Raw genomic sequence first — 14,067 nt, 5'->3', positions numbered from 1 at the left:
ACTCAATAACACATACATCTCCTACCCCCCCCCCCCTTCCCAACTACTTCCACAAAAAGTATAATTTGCAAACATGGGACATTTTGTTTATCTCGTCTGAATACATTAGCAAACCCAAATTAACGCTGTACCTCATTTTCAAAACCATACAGTCCTTTAAAGATGACAAACTACATTTCTTCTTTGTGAAAAATTCCTAAACATATATAAAGTACTTATTTACCACAGGTCAAACTTTATGCATATTTTATAACCAAAATGAAACACCACACTTTACTAACAGTATATTATTTTGAAATAAAAAATACTTTCAAACTTAAAAATATCACCTCAAATACTTAATCACTACTACAGAACACATAACACACCTTGTTCATTTCTACCTCACCTTTGTAGTTGATATGCAGATTTCAAATGTCACACACGATGCAATTCTTTCTTTGTCACACACTACATGCAGTGCACCGCTTTCATCAAGAATGGAACCAGTAATGGCACAATTTGTCTGTCGCTCCACACATAAATACATGTAAAGAACAAATTAGAATACTTCATTCCTTCATCGACATTCCAAAACTTATCTCCATTGGTTATTTTTGAATTTTCCATCTGAAAAGCTACTTAATATTCCGTGCCACATACAGGTCAGAAGTTCAACTTATTTTATCACCACACTTTCTGGAACATTCTACGACACCTGCAGGTTAAAAGCTCATGATTTTTTTAAACGTAACGTTTTTTTTTCCAGCATATTCTTGAACATTTAACAGTACCTATGGGTAAAAAGTTCACCATTGTTTTAAGTTCCAAATGTACCTTCCAAATGCAAGTAGCACGTCTGGTTGGTATGAGCACATTTCATCCTATCGTATGGACTCCATGTTTAGACTGCTCTTTATTAACCATTGACAAACATGCTTTTTCACGCAACTAATATGCACCCTAGTTTTTAGTACCCAATGCTTCTTATCTTCCAATCACTTATTGTTTTCTGTGGAAAAAAAAAGATTCTTCTCCATCTTTAAACATATCTCTTACTCTACGAAGGCACTGCATGAGCTACAGACATCTTTCAATACCTTCCAGCCATACCTTCAAAATGCTAGTGTGGATCGTAGGACATAGCTATGTTTTCTGGTGCAAGAGGTATGCAGAACAGAGATGTATTGACTTAGACCTAGGTTTACAAAATGTGGACATTAAATGGTTTGCACAGAGAGGTTTGAAGTGAAACCAATTGTTGCCTTTGGTTAAAACCTGTTTGCATCTCCAACACCCTGACCTCATGATTGTGCATTGTGGTGGAAACGACCTAGGCACATTGACTGGGGTAGGTTTGGAAATGCTAATGAAGGACACCTTTCGACAATTGATGTTGCTTTTGCCTCAAACTGTCTTTGTATACTCCAATAGAAGTGGAAAAGGTCAATCCAATTTTGTCCTCAGATTGAAAAATCTATGAAGAATGTCAACAAAGCTGTGTCTGCATACCTCAGAGACCAAAGAATGGGATTGATCTACAACAACAACATACGTTGTGATATGGCTGATATCTACAGAGGTGATGGAGTACACTTAACAGATCAGGGAAATCGAGTTTTTCTGAATAACCTGAAGCTGTGCATCCGCACTTATATGTAGCTCCATCTAATAAACACAAGGGCTCTTTTTAGAGCCGCCTTATAACTGACAACTTAGGCCCACTATTTTAGGGCCAGGTAACGGCAACTCCCGCACCCTCGCCAAAATGTATTCTCCACACAGCTGTGGCGCAGCGGCCACACCATCTGACTTTGGAGCACAAAGCTCTCGCTTTGATCACTGACTCTAGCGGCAGCTCAGGATAGCACCATGTGACTCTGAGCAATAGCTCACGTAATTTCCACGCCTGCCGCCAGCGCCTCCAGACCCATACGAGTGAGTAGTTTGCACTTTACAAATACCGCATTGATTGGAATCGGCAGACTCCCTCTGTAGCACCCCCCAATCACCCTACAGACGTCTCACTGTTTAAAACAAAACTTCCTCCTAGTACGTATGCACATATGCTGACACTACTTAGACAGGTGTGCCACAGCGGCCAGAAAACATGAGTTCAGAACACAGGGCTCACGGTTTAATCCCCTGCTCCTGCAGAAGCTCAGCTCAGCACCATGTGACTCTGGGCAATAGCTCACTTAATAACTCACATAATTTCCACGCCGGCTTCCAGGGCCTTCAGACCCATAGCGGTGAGTAGTTTGCGCTTTACAAATACCGTATTGATTTACCTTCGCACTCCCTGTATAACACCACCTAAGCACCATATACAAATTACCGTGTTCCAAACAAAACTTCCTCCTACTACGTAAAAAATATTACTGACACTACTTGGACAGGTGTGGCACAGCGCCCTGAGCACATGACTTCACGGCATAGGACACACAGTTTGGGCTCACGGTTTCATCCCCGAGTCCAGCAGCAGCTCAATTTAGCAGCATAACACTCTAGGCAATACCTCACTTAATTTCCGTACCCCGCACTTTCAGACCAGTAGGGGTCAGTAGTTCAGCGCCTTTATCTCCGAGTCCGGTAGCAGCTCAGCTTACGCCCCCAGTGCCATCAGACCCGTACAAATGAGTAGTTTGCACTTTCCAAATACCAAATTGATTTGATACGTACGAATTTACCTTCGCACTCACTGTATAACACCCCCTAAACTCCATACACAACTTACAATATTCGAAACAAAAGTTCCTCTGAGTAGGTACAACTACATGCTGACACTACTTGCACATATGTGGCACAGCGGCCAGAGCACATGACTTCACAGCATAAGACACACAGTTTGGACTCACACTTTCATCCCCGAGTCTGGCAGCAGCTCAGCTTAGCAGCATGAGACTCTAGACAATACCTCATATATTTTCTGTACCCCAGCACTTTCAGACCAGTAGGGGTCAGTAGTTTGTCCTAGTAGGTATAAACACATGCTGACACTACTTCCACAGGTATGGTGCAACGGAGAGGGCACCTGACTTCACAACATAAGACACACAGTTTGGGCTCACGCTTTAATCCCCGAGTCCCGCAGCAGCTCACGTTAGCAGCATCAGACTCTGCGCAATACCTCACTTAATTTCCGTTTATATATATATATATATATATATATATATATATATATATATATATATATATATCTCCATGGGATTATCACAGTTATTCAATAATCATCCTGCACTCCAAGAGGTATTGGTCACTCAGTTTTCTTTAATCGTGATGATCACATCTACGCGTTTCGACAGCTTACGCTGCCTTGTTCACGATGCCAAAGCACCATTTCCTTAACATTAAAATAGTAATTTCAACTAAAGACATTAACAAAGAACTACATTTGCCATCGGCACCACACACTTCTCTTTCAGTGGTATACTGGCTGCCATCTTAGAACGTGTCAATTCAGACATAAAAATGGATAAAAGAGCATACTCACTTGATTTAAATATATAAAAACAAGTCATTACTAAATGCTACTACTTGTGTTTCTGATCAACAAATTCAGGATTTGTATAATTTGCAGAAAAATTAATTACTTGCATTTTTTTTCCTCCAGTACTTAGTTGAACAATTTGTGATATTGTAGTTACCCATGTGTTTGTTTTAATGTCCATTTTAAATATTTGTTTCAGACATTCAGTATTTTACATAAAAGTGCAGGTGCAAAATTTATGACGGCTTCTGAAAAAAGTGCTAGTGCTTATTTCATACAGTACTATTTATCACAAAGTGCTAGTGCTTTGGTTTACATGAATCAGTTCTTCATCTGACCCCTGTCTACTCTTCTACAGTCCTAGTCTTTTAAAGTGCAAGTGCCTCACAGTATATTATTCTTATAAAAACCAAGAATGCATTTCATATACTTTACTATACACTCAATATAAGATATATCAAACAATTTCCTTTGTTAAGGTTCTTTCTTTTCGTATTCATATTTTTTCTCAAAAAAAGTACTAGTGCTTTAGTGAACAAGAGACAGCTCCTTTTTATCTTAGTCCTTGTACACTCTTCTGCAACACTAGACTCATAAAGTGCAAGTGTTATACAATATATTATTTTTATAAAAAACAAGAAGAAAACCTCATATACTGTGCAATCCACTTAAGAAAGGAGGGGGTGTGAGGGGGGAGGTTTTCCAAACAATTTCCCTTAGAAGTAATGACTCTTTTTTTCTCCTTCTTTTAACATTCCATGCCCTTCTCACAAATTTAAAGTGCAGGTGCATGTCAGTGTAATCCTTTCACACTGACAAAAAATACAATAAGTATCCCACAATGCCTTCCTAAAATAAATATTCCAGTTCTAAAGGATAACCACTTCGATCCTTACTAATCTGATCTATAATTTAAATAAAAAATGTACTGAATTGTTATACAAAAGTCCGTCAATTATAACTTTCATTATTACCAGGTGCCAGTAATCTTCATATTTTGTCTTTACAAGAATAATTTAAAAAACAAAAGGTTCCATTGTGAGCAGGCTCTCTCTTATTCTCTCAGTTACATCATCTATTCACCTTAAGCAGGTATATAAGTCCTCATTCAAATTTAATCCATGAGGTTCCTTGCTATTGAACTCTAATATGAAGTATGTCTCTAGCTTTCTGAGTTCTTTTTCCCTGTCTCCTCCTCTTTTATTCTGGGAATTTCTACTATGCAACTATACTGCAAGCTTGAGGGATTGCTTTGATGAGTATCGAAGTGTCTGGCAATCGGATAGGTCCTATCCTGATTTATAATTGCTCTACGGTATTGCAGAATTCTTTTATACACCGGTAGAGTAGTACTTCCTGTATTGATTTTTAAACAGGGACATTGCAGTAAGTATACCACAAAACTCGATCTACATGTTAAAAAGCCCTTGATTGTGACAGTTTTATTAAAAACTGTCTTAAAATGTGTGCGGTTCAAACCATGTTGGCACGCCTTACATTTAAAACATTTTTTAAAACCCATTTCTGTTGCAGCCAAGTGGGGGCTCTCCCCACCTCCTTTCCTGAAATTCACTTTTTACAATCAGATCTTTCAATGATTTGGACTTCCTATATGTTATATCCGGATGTATACTCACTTTGGGGCCCAATATTGGATCATCTTTTACCAGATGCCAATGTTTGTTCAAAATGGATCTCCTCTCTTTATGTTCAGTGTTAAAAGTTGTTATGAATCTATGGTTTTCCAGTCCCTTTTTAACACTCTTCAATTGGGTCTTGGATGGTTCAAATAACACATTTTGCCTTTCTAACTTCCTGGCTTTGGTGGCTGCTCCATTTATGACACTAGGTCAGTATCCTCTCTGAATGAACCTGCTAATCATTTCCGGTTCTATTCTACAGTATTCATCCAGGTCACTACACGCTCTACGAGCTCTGTAAAACTCCCCAAAAGGTATACTCCTAATTAAAGGTGCAGGGTGGGAGCTATGTGCATGGAGAATAGTATTGCCAGGTGTTGGTTTTCAGAAAATGGTGGTCTCTAATTTATCTCCCATTGGTCTTTCTCTGATATCTAAGACGTCTATGAAGGTTCGACTACACTGCCCCACAAACTTCAGATTAAGAGTGTTTTGGTTCAGGTCCCTGATGAAAAGTTCTATATCCGTTTCCGTGCCCTGCCACAGCATGAAAACGTAATCTATGAACCTCACCCACAGTAATATATGTTCTGACCAATGTTCCCGGGGAGGTCGGCAGAGCACCTGCTCCTCCCGCCAGCCAAGATGTAAATTAGCATAACTGAGGTGAAGCAGGTGTCCATCACCGTCCCTTGCTTTTGCTGGAACAATTCCTCACCAAATAAAAATATATTCCTTGTCAAGCACCACTCCATTAACTCCAAAATCATTTGATTGTGTTTTAAATATCTCATGGGTCTTCTGTTCAAAAAATATTCTATTGCTTTAAGGCCATCAGTGTGTCATATACTAGTGTATAAGGTGGCAATGTCAAGAGTCACCAGTATCATACTCGTCTCATTCCAACGTATATCATAAATGTATTTAAGAAAATCCGTAGAATCCTTGATAAACGATGTTAATGTTCTTACAATGGGATTTAAAAAATAATCAATGTATTTTGATGCATTTTCAAACATGCTACCACATGAGGAAATTATCGGTCTACCAGGTGGACTCGTGGTGCTTTTATGCACCTTAGGGACCATGTAGAAGACCGGTATCACTGGTTTTTCCTGTTTAATGAATTCATATTCATCCCAGCTCAGCAGCTCTTGTCGTCTCCATGTTTCCAATCTCGCAAAGAATTGTTCCTTTACCCCTTCAAATTATTTCATAGTGATCCTGCAATATAATCATTCAGTTGGTTGAGTGCTTCTTTTTCATAGAGTTCTCGACCCCAAAGCACGACATTCCCTCCTTTGTCTGAGGGTTTCACCAGTAGACCTTCTCTTTTTGTAGTCTAGCCACAGTTTTATGTAACAAAGCTTTTTTGGATTGATTTTCTTCTGCTTTTGAAGGGCTTTGTAATATAGTTGTTTGAGATCCTTGGTTACATTCTCACTAAAAATGTCCAAATTGTCTAGTGCAGACTGCGGTGTAAATTTGGAAGATGGTCGAAATGGGGTATGGTCGTCTCTTCCTAATATGAAAGTTAGGGGTTCTGTTGGATCATTATTCTCATGTGTTTCGCTTGTACTTTCCATTTCTTGGTTGGCGTCATTAAATAGTGCTAGTAAGTCTCCCAAGACAGAGACGTCATTCACTCTCAAGGTGTTGGGTTCGTCTGGGGGATTTAACTGTTTTGCCGGTATAGAGGAACACTGAGGGTTACGACTTAAATGCATTTTGGATCATTTAAGTTTTCTAATGAACCGATATAGGTCCATTCTACTGTGAGGATAATTAAAGTCATTTTCATCAAAGTAGGAAAGTCCCAGTTCTAACACTGATTGTTCTTCTTTGGTTAAAACCATCATACTCAAATGTATTACTGTCTTATTATTAATGACTTTTTCATTGGTTTCTTCGCATTGGAGCGCATGGATCTGTTTTTGTGCCATTCTTGTGCTCCTCCTATAGCCTTCTCCTCCTCTTCTCTGTTTCCTCTTCCTCAGCTTTTTCCTCTTCCGCGACCCCACATGGTGCGATGATCTGTTTGTTGCTCCAGTTGCATAAAACGGAACTCATCTGTAACAACGAGCCTTGTTCTTAGCCCGTATCTGAGCTTGCTTCGCTCTATGAGACTGCTTGTTGTTCGATAATACCACTCTGGATCTTTTGTCTCCTAACAGAGTCACATTTTTTTGTGAACGTATAAATACACCCTGATTCATAATCAAGGCGGTCGCAAAGGAATTTGGAAGCCTTTCTGTCTTTGATACGTTTTTCTTATTTTTCCAGCCTGGTTTTCATTTTGCTCCTGAATTTATTCACTTTAACTTGATCATCACTTTTTTCCAAGATTTTATTCAGTTCCTTTATCTTGATTACTACTTCCTATCTTTCCTGTTCCGCATATTTTACTAAAATGCGGATCATATTAGTAGAGCTATTAGCGCTATTTTCTGCCCATTCACACAGCATTTCCGATTGCGGATTTTCATATGTAGGGGTAATCATGATTCGCAGCCCACATGGGACTCTCCCTACTTGTAGATACTGGCGTAGTGATGCCACTTCCCACCATCATGAGATCTCTCTTTATTTAAGCTTTTATGACTCTTGCAATTGTTTCCCCAGTTCATTCATCCCTCTGGGGGCTGAGACACCTCTGTCTCTCAGCACCGGTAAAGCAGTTTCTTCAAAGAGTTTTAAGGCTTCCTGTTGCCTAGCCACACACTCTTCGTCACTCATATTAGAACCCTCCTGCCAAAATAGTAGCTTTTTGAATCACAAATAGTATATTTAGCAATTTCGCCACTCTCCAGCCCGGCTCCCGTTGCTTCCCTCACTTGCCCAGCTTACCGGAGTTTGCCGTGAGTATTCTAGCACGTCTCCGAGATCCTCTGATCACCGGCTCCGGGTTCCTCCTCGTGGTCTGAGCACTCCTCTCAGCTACTGGCAGCGTCACGGTACAGCGTAACGGGGGGCACGCCTGTCTCCTTTGTAAAAAAAATCTGTTTGGCGATTACACTGGTGTGCTACCAGAACGTCGGTGGTGCCAGTCATGAAACGTCCACCACATTTTTAAATATCTCCATGGGATTATCACATTTATTCAATAATCATCCAGCACTCCAAGAGTTATTGGTCACTCAGTTTTCTTTACTCGTGACGATCACATCTACGTGTTTCGAAAGCCTCACGCTGCCTTGATCACGATGCCAAAGCGCCATTTCCTTAACATTAAAATAGTCATTTCAACTAAAGACATTAACAAAGGACTACATTTTCAATCGGCACCACACAGTTATATATATATATATATATATTAGGGAGCACTTAACTCAGCCAGAAAAAAGACTTGCACACCAGGGTTCGTGTAATCACAAATACCTGTTATTGGCGACGCGTTTTGACCAAACGGTCTTTTTCACAAGCCAACATTACATTTAGCACATCCACCAAATAAAGTGTATTTACAAAACACTAAAAACTGACCATTCCAACCTGGTTCCTGTATAGAAAAAGAAAACAGACTATCATCCATTTCTACATGAAACTCTTATCTCATACATATATACATATATATGTGATCAAGGGCAAGTGGTGCCCGAAACTCGTAATTAAGGAATAATTGCCTACATCTCCGGTGGTTCGTGACTCTCTGTTTGGCAAAAGTGACTGCACAGGCAGACGGAGCGTCTCTATGGTCTTGATATATATATATATATATATCCAAACACACCTGGTCCTCAGCTAGTGAGTAACGTCTGTTACACCCACCTCCACACCAAGGAACCACGAACCACCGATTGGAAGCAACAAGATGTTTATTGAAGCTGTAAGTCCTCTAGAAGACGCGTTTCGGGCGCCACTCGCCCTTGTTCACATCAACGAGGCAAGGTAACTCAATAATTTTTAAATAGTGATGCAAAAAACCACGTGACCACACACCATGTATAGACATAGAAGAAATATATACATATATTCAACCGTTACTATACGTGATTGTTTTTAGGTGTATATACAAATTTCACAACATCCATCATAACATTGGCTAAACATTTTTTTGTTGTTTTTTAGCTTAGTTTTTTTGTTATTTTGTTGTTTGATCTCTCCTTTTGAATCCGTCTATAGAAAATGTCATATTTGTGCCCGTATGTTGTCCTTGTAATTTCATGTTCTATCATTCCGTGGAGACACATCAATAAGAATGTCCCGAGTTAAATCTCATGACATAGTGCGGTGATATATTTCATGAATCCAAATTTCTATCTGTAACAAGGCAAATGGTAAAATGTATAAATATATATAAATATATTAAAAACATTAAAAGAACTGTTTCATGTAAATAATACAACTCTTATTACAAATTTTGCTATCACGCCTATCACCTACATCTGTAAAAAACCCCTTGACTATGTCCACCGATGTGCTCCGAAATGGTGTGAACTTATAGAGGAAAAGTAATGCTCTACCATAGGACTTAAAAGATTGAAAATGGGTCATTCTTTTGACATAACTATAGAGCTGATTTCTAGATTCCAAGGAGCCACCTAAAAGCAAAATAATATGTGCAAATTACGCTGTGGTGTGATTGTGCAAAAAGAGGAAAATATATAGAAAAATTCATAGATGTGCCTGTATATCTAAAAGCAGCAAAAATCGAATTTTCACATACACTTGGACCATGTTATAGACACCTTGGGTCATAATCTACATAATCCACCATGTGTGACAATTATAAATATACAAACTACATATAGACACAAGTATTAATCCTCTCCCCCTCCTCTCAAATAGAGCGGAATTTTGAATATGTATACACAAAATGTGAAAGAGAATATAAAACAATCTATATACAATGCTGAAACGAATGCAAGGAGCTATAAAAATTCATTCAAAGATACTGGTTTCATAGGAAATTGTGTAAATCCTCAGTGTTATTCAGGCCGGAAGGAAACTTAGTATCTAATTCCAAAATGAGTTTGGATTCCAACTGTCTCAGGGCCTTTTCACGATCACCGCCCCGGCGTTGTTTTGGAATAGCAGCTGCCACAAAATAGTTTAAACAACTGAGATCATTTTTATGTGTTGATTTAAAATGGCGGGCCACTGGATATGAAGTATCGTTATTAACAATGGCACGTAGGTGCTGTAATATCCTGACATGCACCTGCAACTTGGTACTACCCACATACCTAAGTCCACAGGTGCATGTCAGGACATATACCGCAAACTCAGTTTTACAAGTAAGATTACCTCTAATAGCTATTTTGTCAGGACTGAAGGGGGAAAGATAATGTGTCGTATTAATGCCAAACTTGCAAGCCCTGCAGGTAGAGCACTTGGTAAACCCATTTTTAGGCTGGAGCCACATTTTGGCTGTGGTTAGTTCTGGGCAGGCTTTCCCTATTTGGGTTCGCATGGAAATACCCTTCCTATATGTGACAGTTGGTTGGGGTGGTAACCTAGTTGATAATACTCCATCCGTAAGAATAATAGGCCAATGACGTTTCATAATGGCACGGATGTTCCTCTCTTGTTTGTTAAAGGCTGTGATTAATCTGGGGGCAGAGTTGTCATCAGGTAACGGGTCTGCTTTCTTATTAAAAAGAGATTCCCTAGGTCTATCCTTGGTTTTATTTAAGGCAGTTTTTAAGATCTTATCACTATACCCTCTGTCTTTGAATCTCCTGTAAGCTTCTTTTGTACATCTATCGAAGTCTTCAGTGTTATTGCAAATCCTTTTTAAACGTAAAAATTCCCCATAAGGGATATTATCAATCATATGTTTAGGATGTGAGCTGCTGGCATGTAAAGTCAGATTGCCTGCTGTTTCTTTCCTATATAGTGTTGTTGCTAATACTCCATCCTTTACATATACTTTCACATCCAAAAAGTCAACACTTTTGCTGTTTATATTAGCTGTAAATTTAAGATTTGCAGAGTTAGTATTCATTTCTTCAATAAAATGTGAAGCTTCCATTTCGCTACCCTTCCAGATTAAAAAAATATCATCGATGTATCTCATCCAATATAAAACATTTTCCTTAAACACCTTAGCATGGCTAAATTTGAGGACCTGCTCCTCCCACCAGCCAACATGCAAACATGCATAGCTAGGAGAGAAGCAGGCCCCCATCGCCACGCCTCTTTTCTGGAGATACAAATCGTTACCAAACATAAAGAAATTATTATGTAAGCACCAGGAAATCAAATTTAAAAGCATCTTATTGTGGTGATACATTTCAATTGGTCTTTGGTCCAGAAAGAATTTGGTCGCCCTTAGACCTGTGGAGTGCTCAATACTAGTGTATATGTCTAATGTAATAAGAAGCAAATCCTCTGACCACATGATATTTTCTATTTTAGACAGAAAGTCCCCAGTGTCCTTGATGTAGCTCGGTAGTGCTTTAACATAGTCCTGTAGGAAATAATCCACATATTGCGTTATTGTTTCCCCTATGCTGTTAATGGCCGATATGATCGGTCTCCCAGGAACTGGCATTGTTTTTTTGTGCACTTTAGGAATAAAATAAAGCTTGGCCATTGTTGGATGTTCTATATTGAGAAACTTAAATTCATCCATAGAAATGACCCCTTCTCTTTTCCAAGACATCAGCTCCTTCTTTAAAGTCTGTTTGGCCACATTATATTTGTTCAAGGAAGTTTTCTCATAGCACTCCACATCTTGCAAATGTCTCTTGGCTTCTAAAATATAGTCTTTCTGGGGCCAGATCACCACATTGCCGCCTTTATCTGATTTGGTGATAATGATTTCATGCATGTTACTCAGTTTCTTGATTAGTTTGGAATATTCAACTTCATGCTGACTTTTGTGACGCTTTTTGTGCCTAGTGCGATAATGAAGTTTTTTTATATCCTCTATGACAACTTCATGATAGATATCAATCGCATCCTTAGGCATAATGGGAATGAATTTCGATTTTGCTTTAAACGGGCTAATGCCCGCTCCCAATTGCGCTATACATTCCATGCGCAGACCTTCCTGTGTGGAGCATAGATCTATCTCCAAATCCGTCCCCGTAGTTGCTTCTCTATTGAGATGTTGCATATCTCGTAAGAGAGCAGCGTCGGAGGCAGTTAAATCCTTATTAAGCGTCATTACATTAGCCTGCCTTTGATCCTGATCCGTCTGTATTTCTTTTAACCCATCCTTGATGGCGAAAAACTTTTTAAGTTTTAATTTTCTGATAAAACAGAAGACATCAACTCTAGTCTGGGAATAATTAAAATCGCTTACCGGACAAAAAGAAAGTCCCAAGCTCAATAGCTGCTCCTCAGCTTTTGATAAAATCAATGGAGAGATATATATATATTACCTACTGGCGGTCGCCAGTAGGTAGTTATAGTTAGGACCTATTTTCCATAGGAAATTCGCAACATTCTATTTGGAATAACATTGGCGCCGATTGAAGAATCTTCACAAAATTTTCCAAACTTTTGGCCAGCTCTGGTCTGCTCCTATCCTGAAAATTTCACGGTGATTCGGCAAGCGGAGGCTGAGAAAAAAGGGGGGTCCGAAAACACGTTTTCCCCATGCATTTTCCCATAGGACCTGTTGACGTAGCTACAGCCCGAACTGCTGAACGGAATTACACCAAATTTGGCAAAGAGGTAGTCCTAAGTCCAGACTCGTGCGTTTTGCTTAAATAGTGTAAATCCGTTCAGTAGTTCCTTAGAAAATTAGGGTAAAAAAGTTAGTGATATCTGGGCGGAGCCTAATCACACATCTCATCGTGAGATCTGATTGGCTGTCAGTACTTCATCCAAGAAGTGTTGGCAGCCATCTTGGGACCAATATACATGATAGCACCTCATTAAAAAGCATTGCCGTTAATAGAAGGTTTTAAGACTTTAGTTACATTATAAATCATTTGTTGATGGTACCATACTCATTTTAGGAATTGTGGTGTGTTCTAAGGTGATTTTACCATGTGAAAAAGCCTTCTGCTGTGATATCATGAATCATGTTTGAGAGAAAACTAATTTCTCATGCTTTTCCCACATAGGTTTGGAAGGTGATCAATAAGCTAAACTGAGAGCATATTTTCTGTAAATTTGCATTATCCTTCTCAGTCATGTGAGAATGAAGTCTGACATTCTCAGTAAAACATGTACATCCAACTAGGGCAGAGACTGTCAGTTGATTCCTTTGTGTTGTACTGCAGCTTCCCAGAGTGTTCTAAAGAACAACGAGAGCGCTAACAGTCCTACTTATGACAAAAGTATGGCACACCTGAAGCCATCTTGATTGGAATAAAGTGGTAACTCTTAAAACATTTTATTTAAAAAGGAACAAAATGAGAGGGTTCATTTTGCCATAGAAAGTATGATTAGTGCTGCAGAAAGAAAAATTAGGGCACATTTTGAGTGACTTCTCAAATCCTCTTCTATTTCATAAAAAAATTCTGACATGCAGACTGAAACATGCACTTTCAATACCAGCAGCAGACTTCCCTGGTGAGTAGTAGCTTTACTACAGTGATCTAATAAGCAACTAGAGTGCTAACATTCTGAATTTATGGCAAATATGTGACACATCTCAATACCTTCTTGATGGAATCAAAGTAAAAAACTGAAAGTATTTCCTGCTGAGGAGACTGCAGTAAATGAGGAAATTAGGAAAGTTCATAACAAGTAAGTCTCCCAAAATGGCCACCAGAGACAAAAGAGCCCAAATGTAGCCCAAATATCACCCAGATGAAGCCCAAGTATAGCCCAATCACAGAATGTCCCAGAGTGTTCTAGAAAACAACTAGAGCGCTAACTGTCTTACTTATGACAAAAGTATGGCACACCTGAAGCCATCTTGATTGGAATAAAGTGGTAACAATTAAAACATTTAATTTACAAAGGAACAAAATGAGGGGGTTCATTTTGCCATAGAAATTATGATTAGTGCTGCAGAAAGAAAAATTAGGGCACGTTTTGACTTCTTAAATCCTC

Source organism: Triturus cristatus, chromosome 5_2 (assembly GCF_964204655.1).
Source record: "Triturus cristatus chromosome 5_2, aTriCri1.1, whole genome shotgun sequence".
Taxonomy (NCBI): domain Eukaryota; kingdom Metazoa; phylum Chordata; class Amphibia; order Caudata; family Salamandridae; genus Triturus; species Triturus cristatus.
This window is presented reverse-complemented; position numbering follows the sequence as displayed.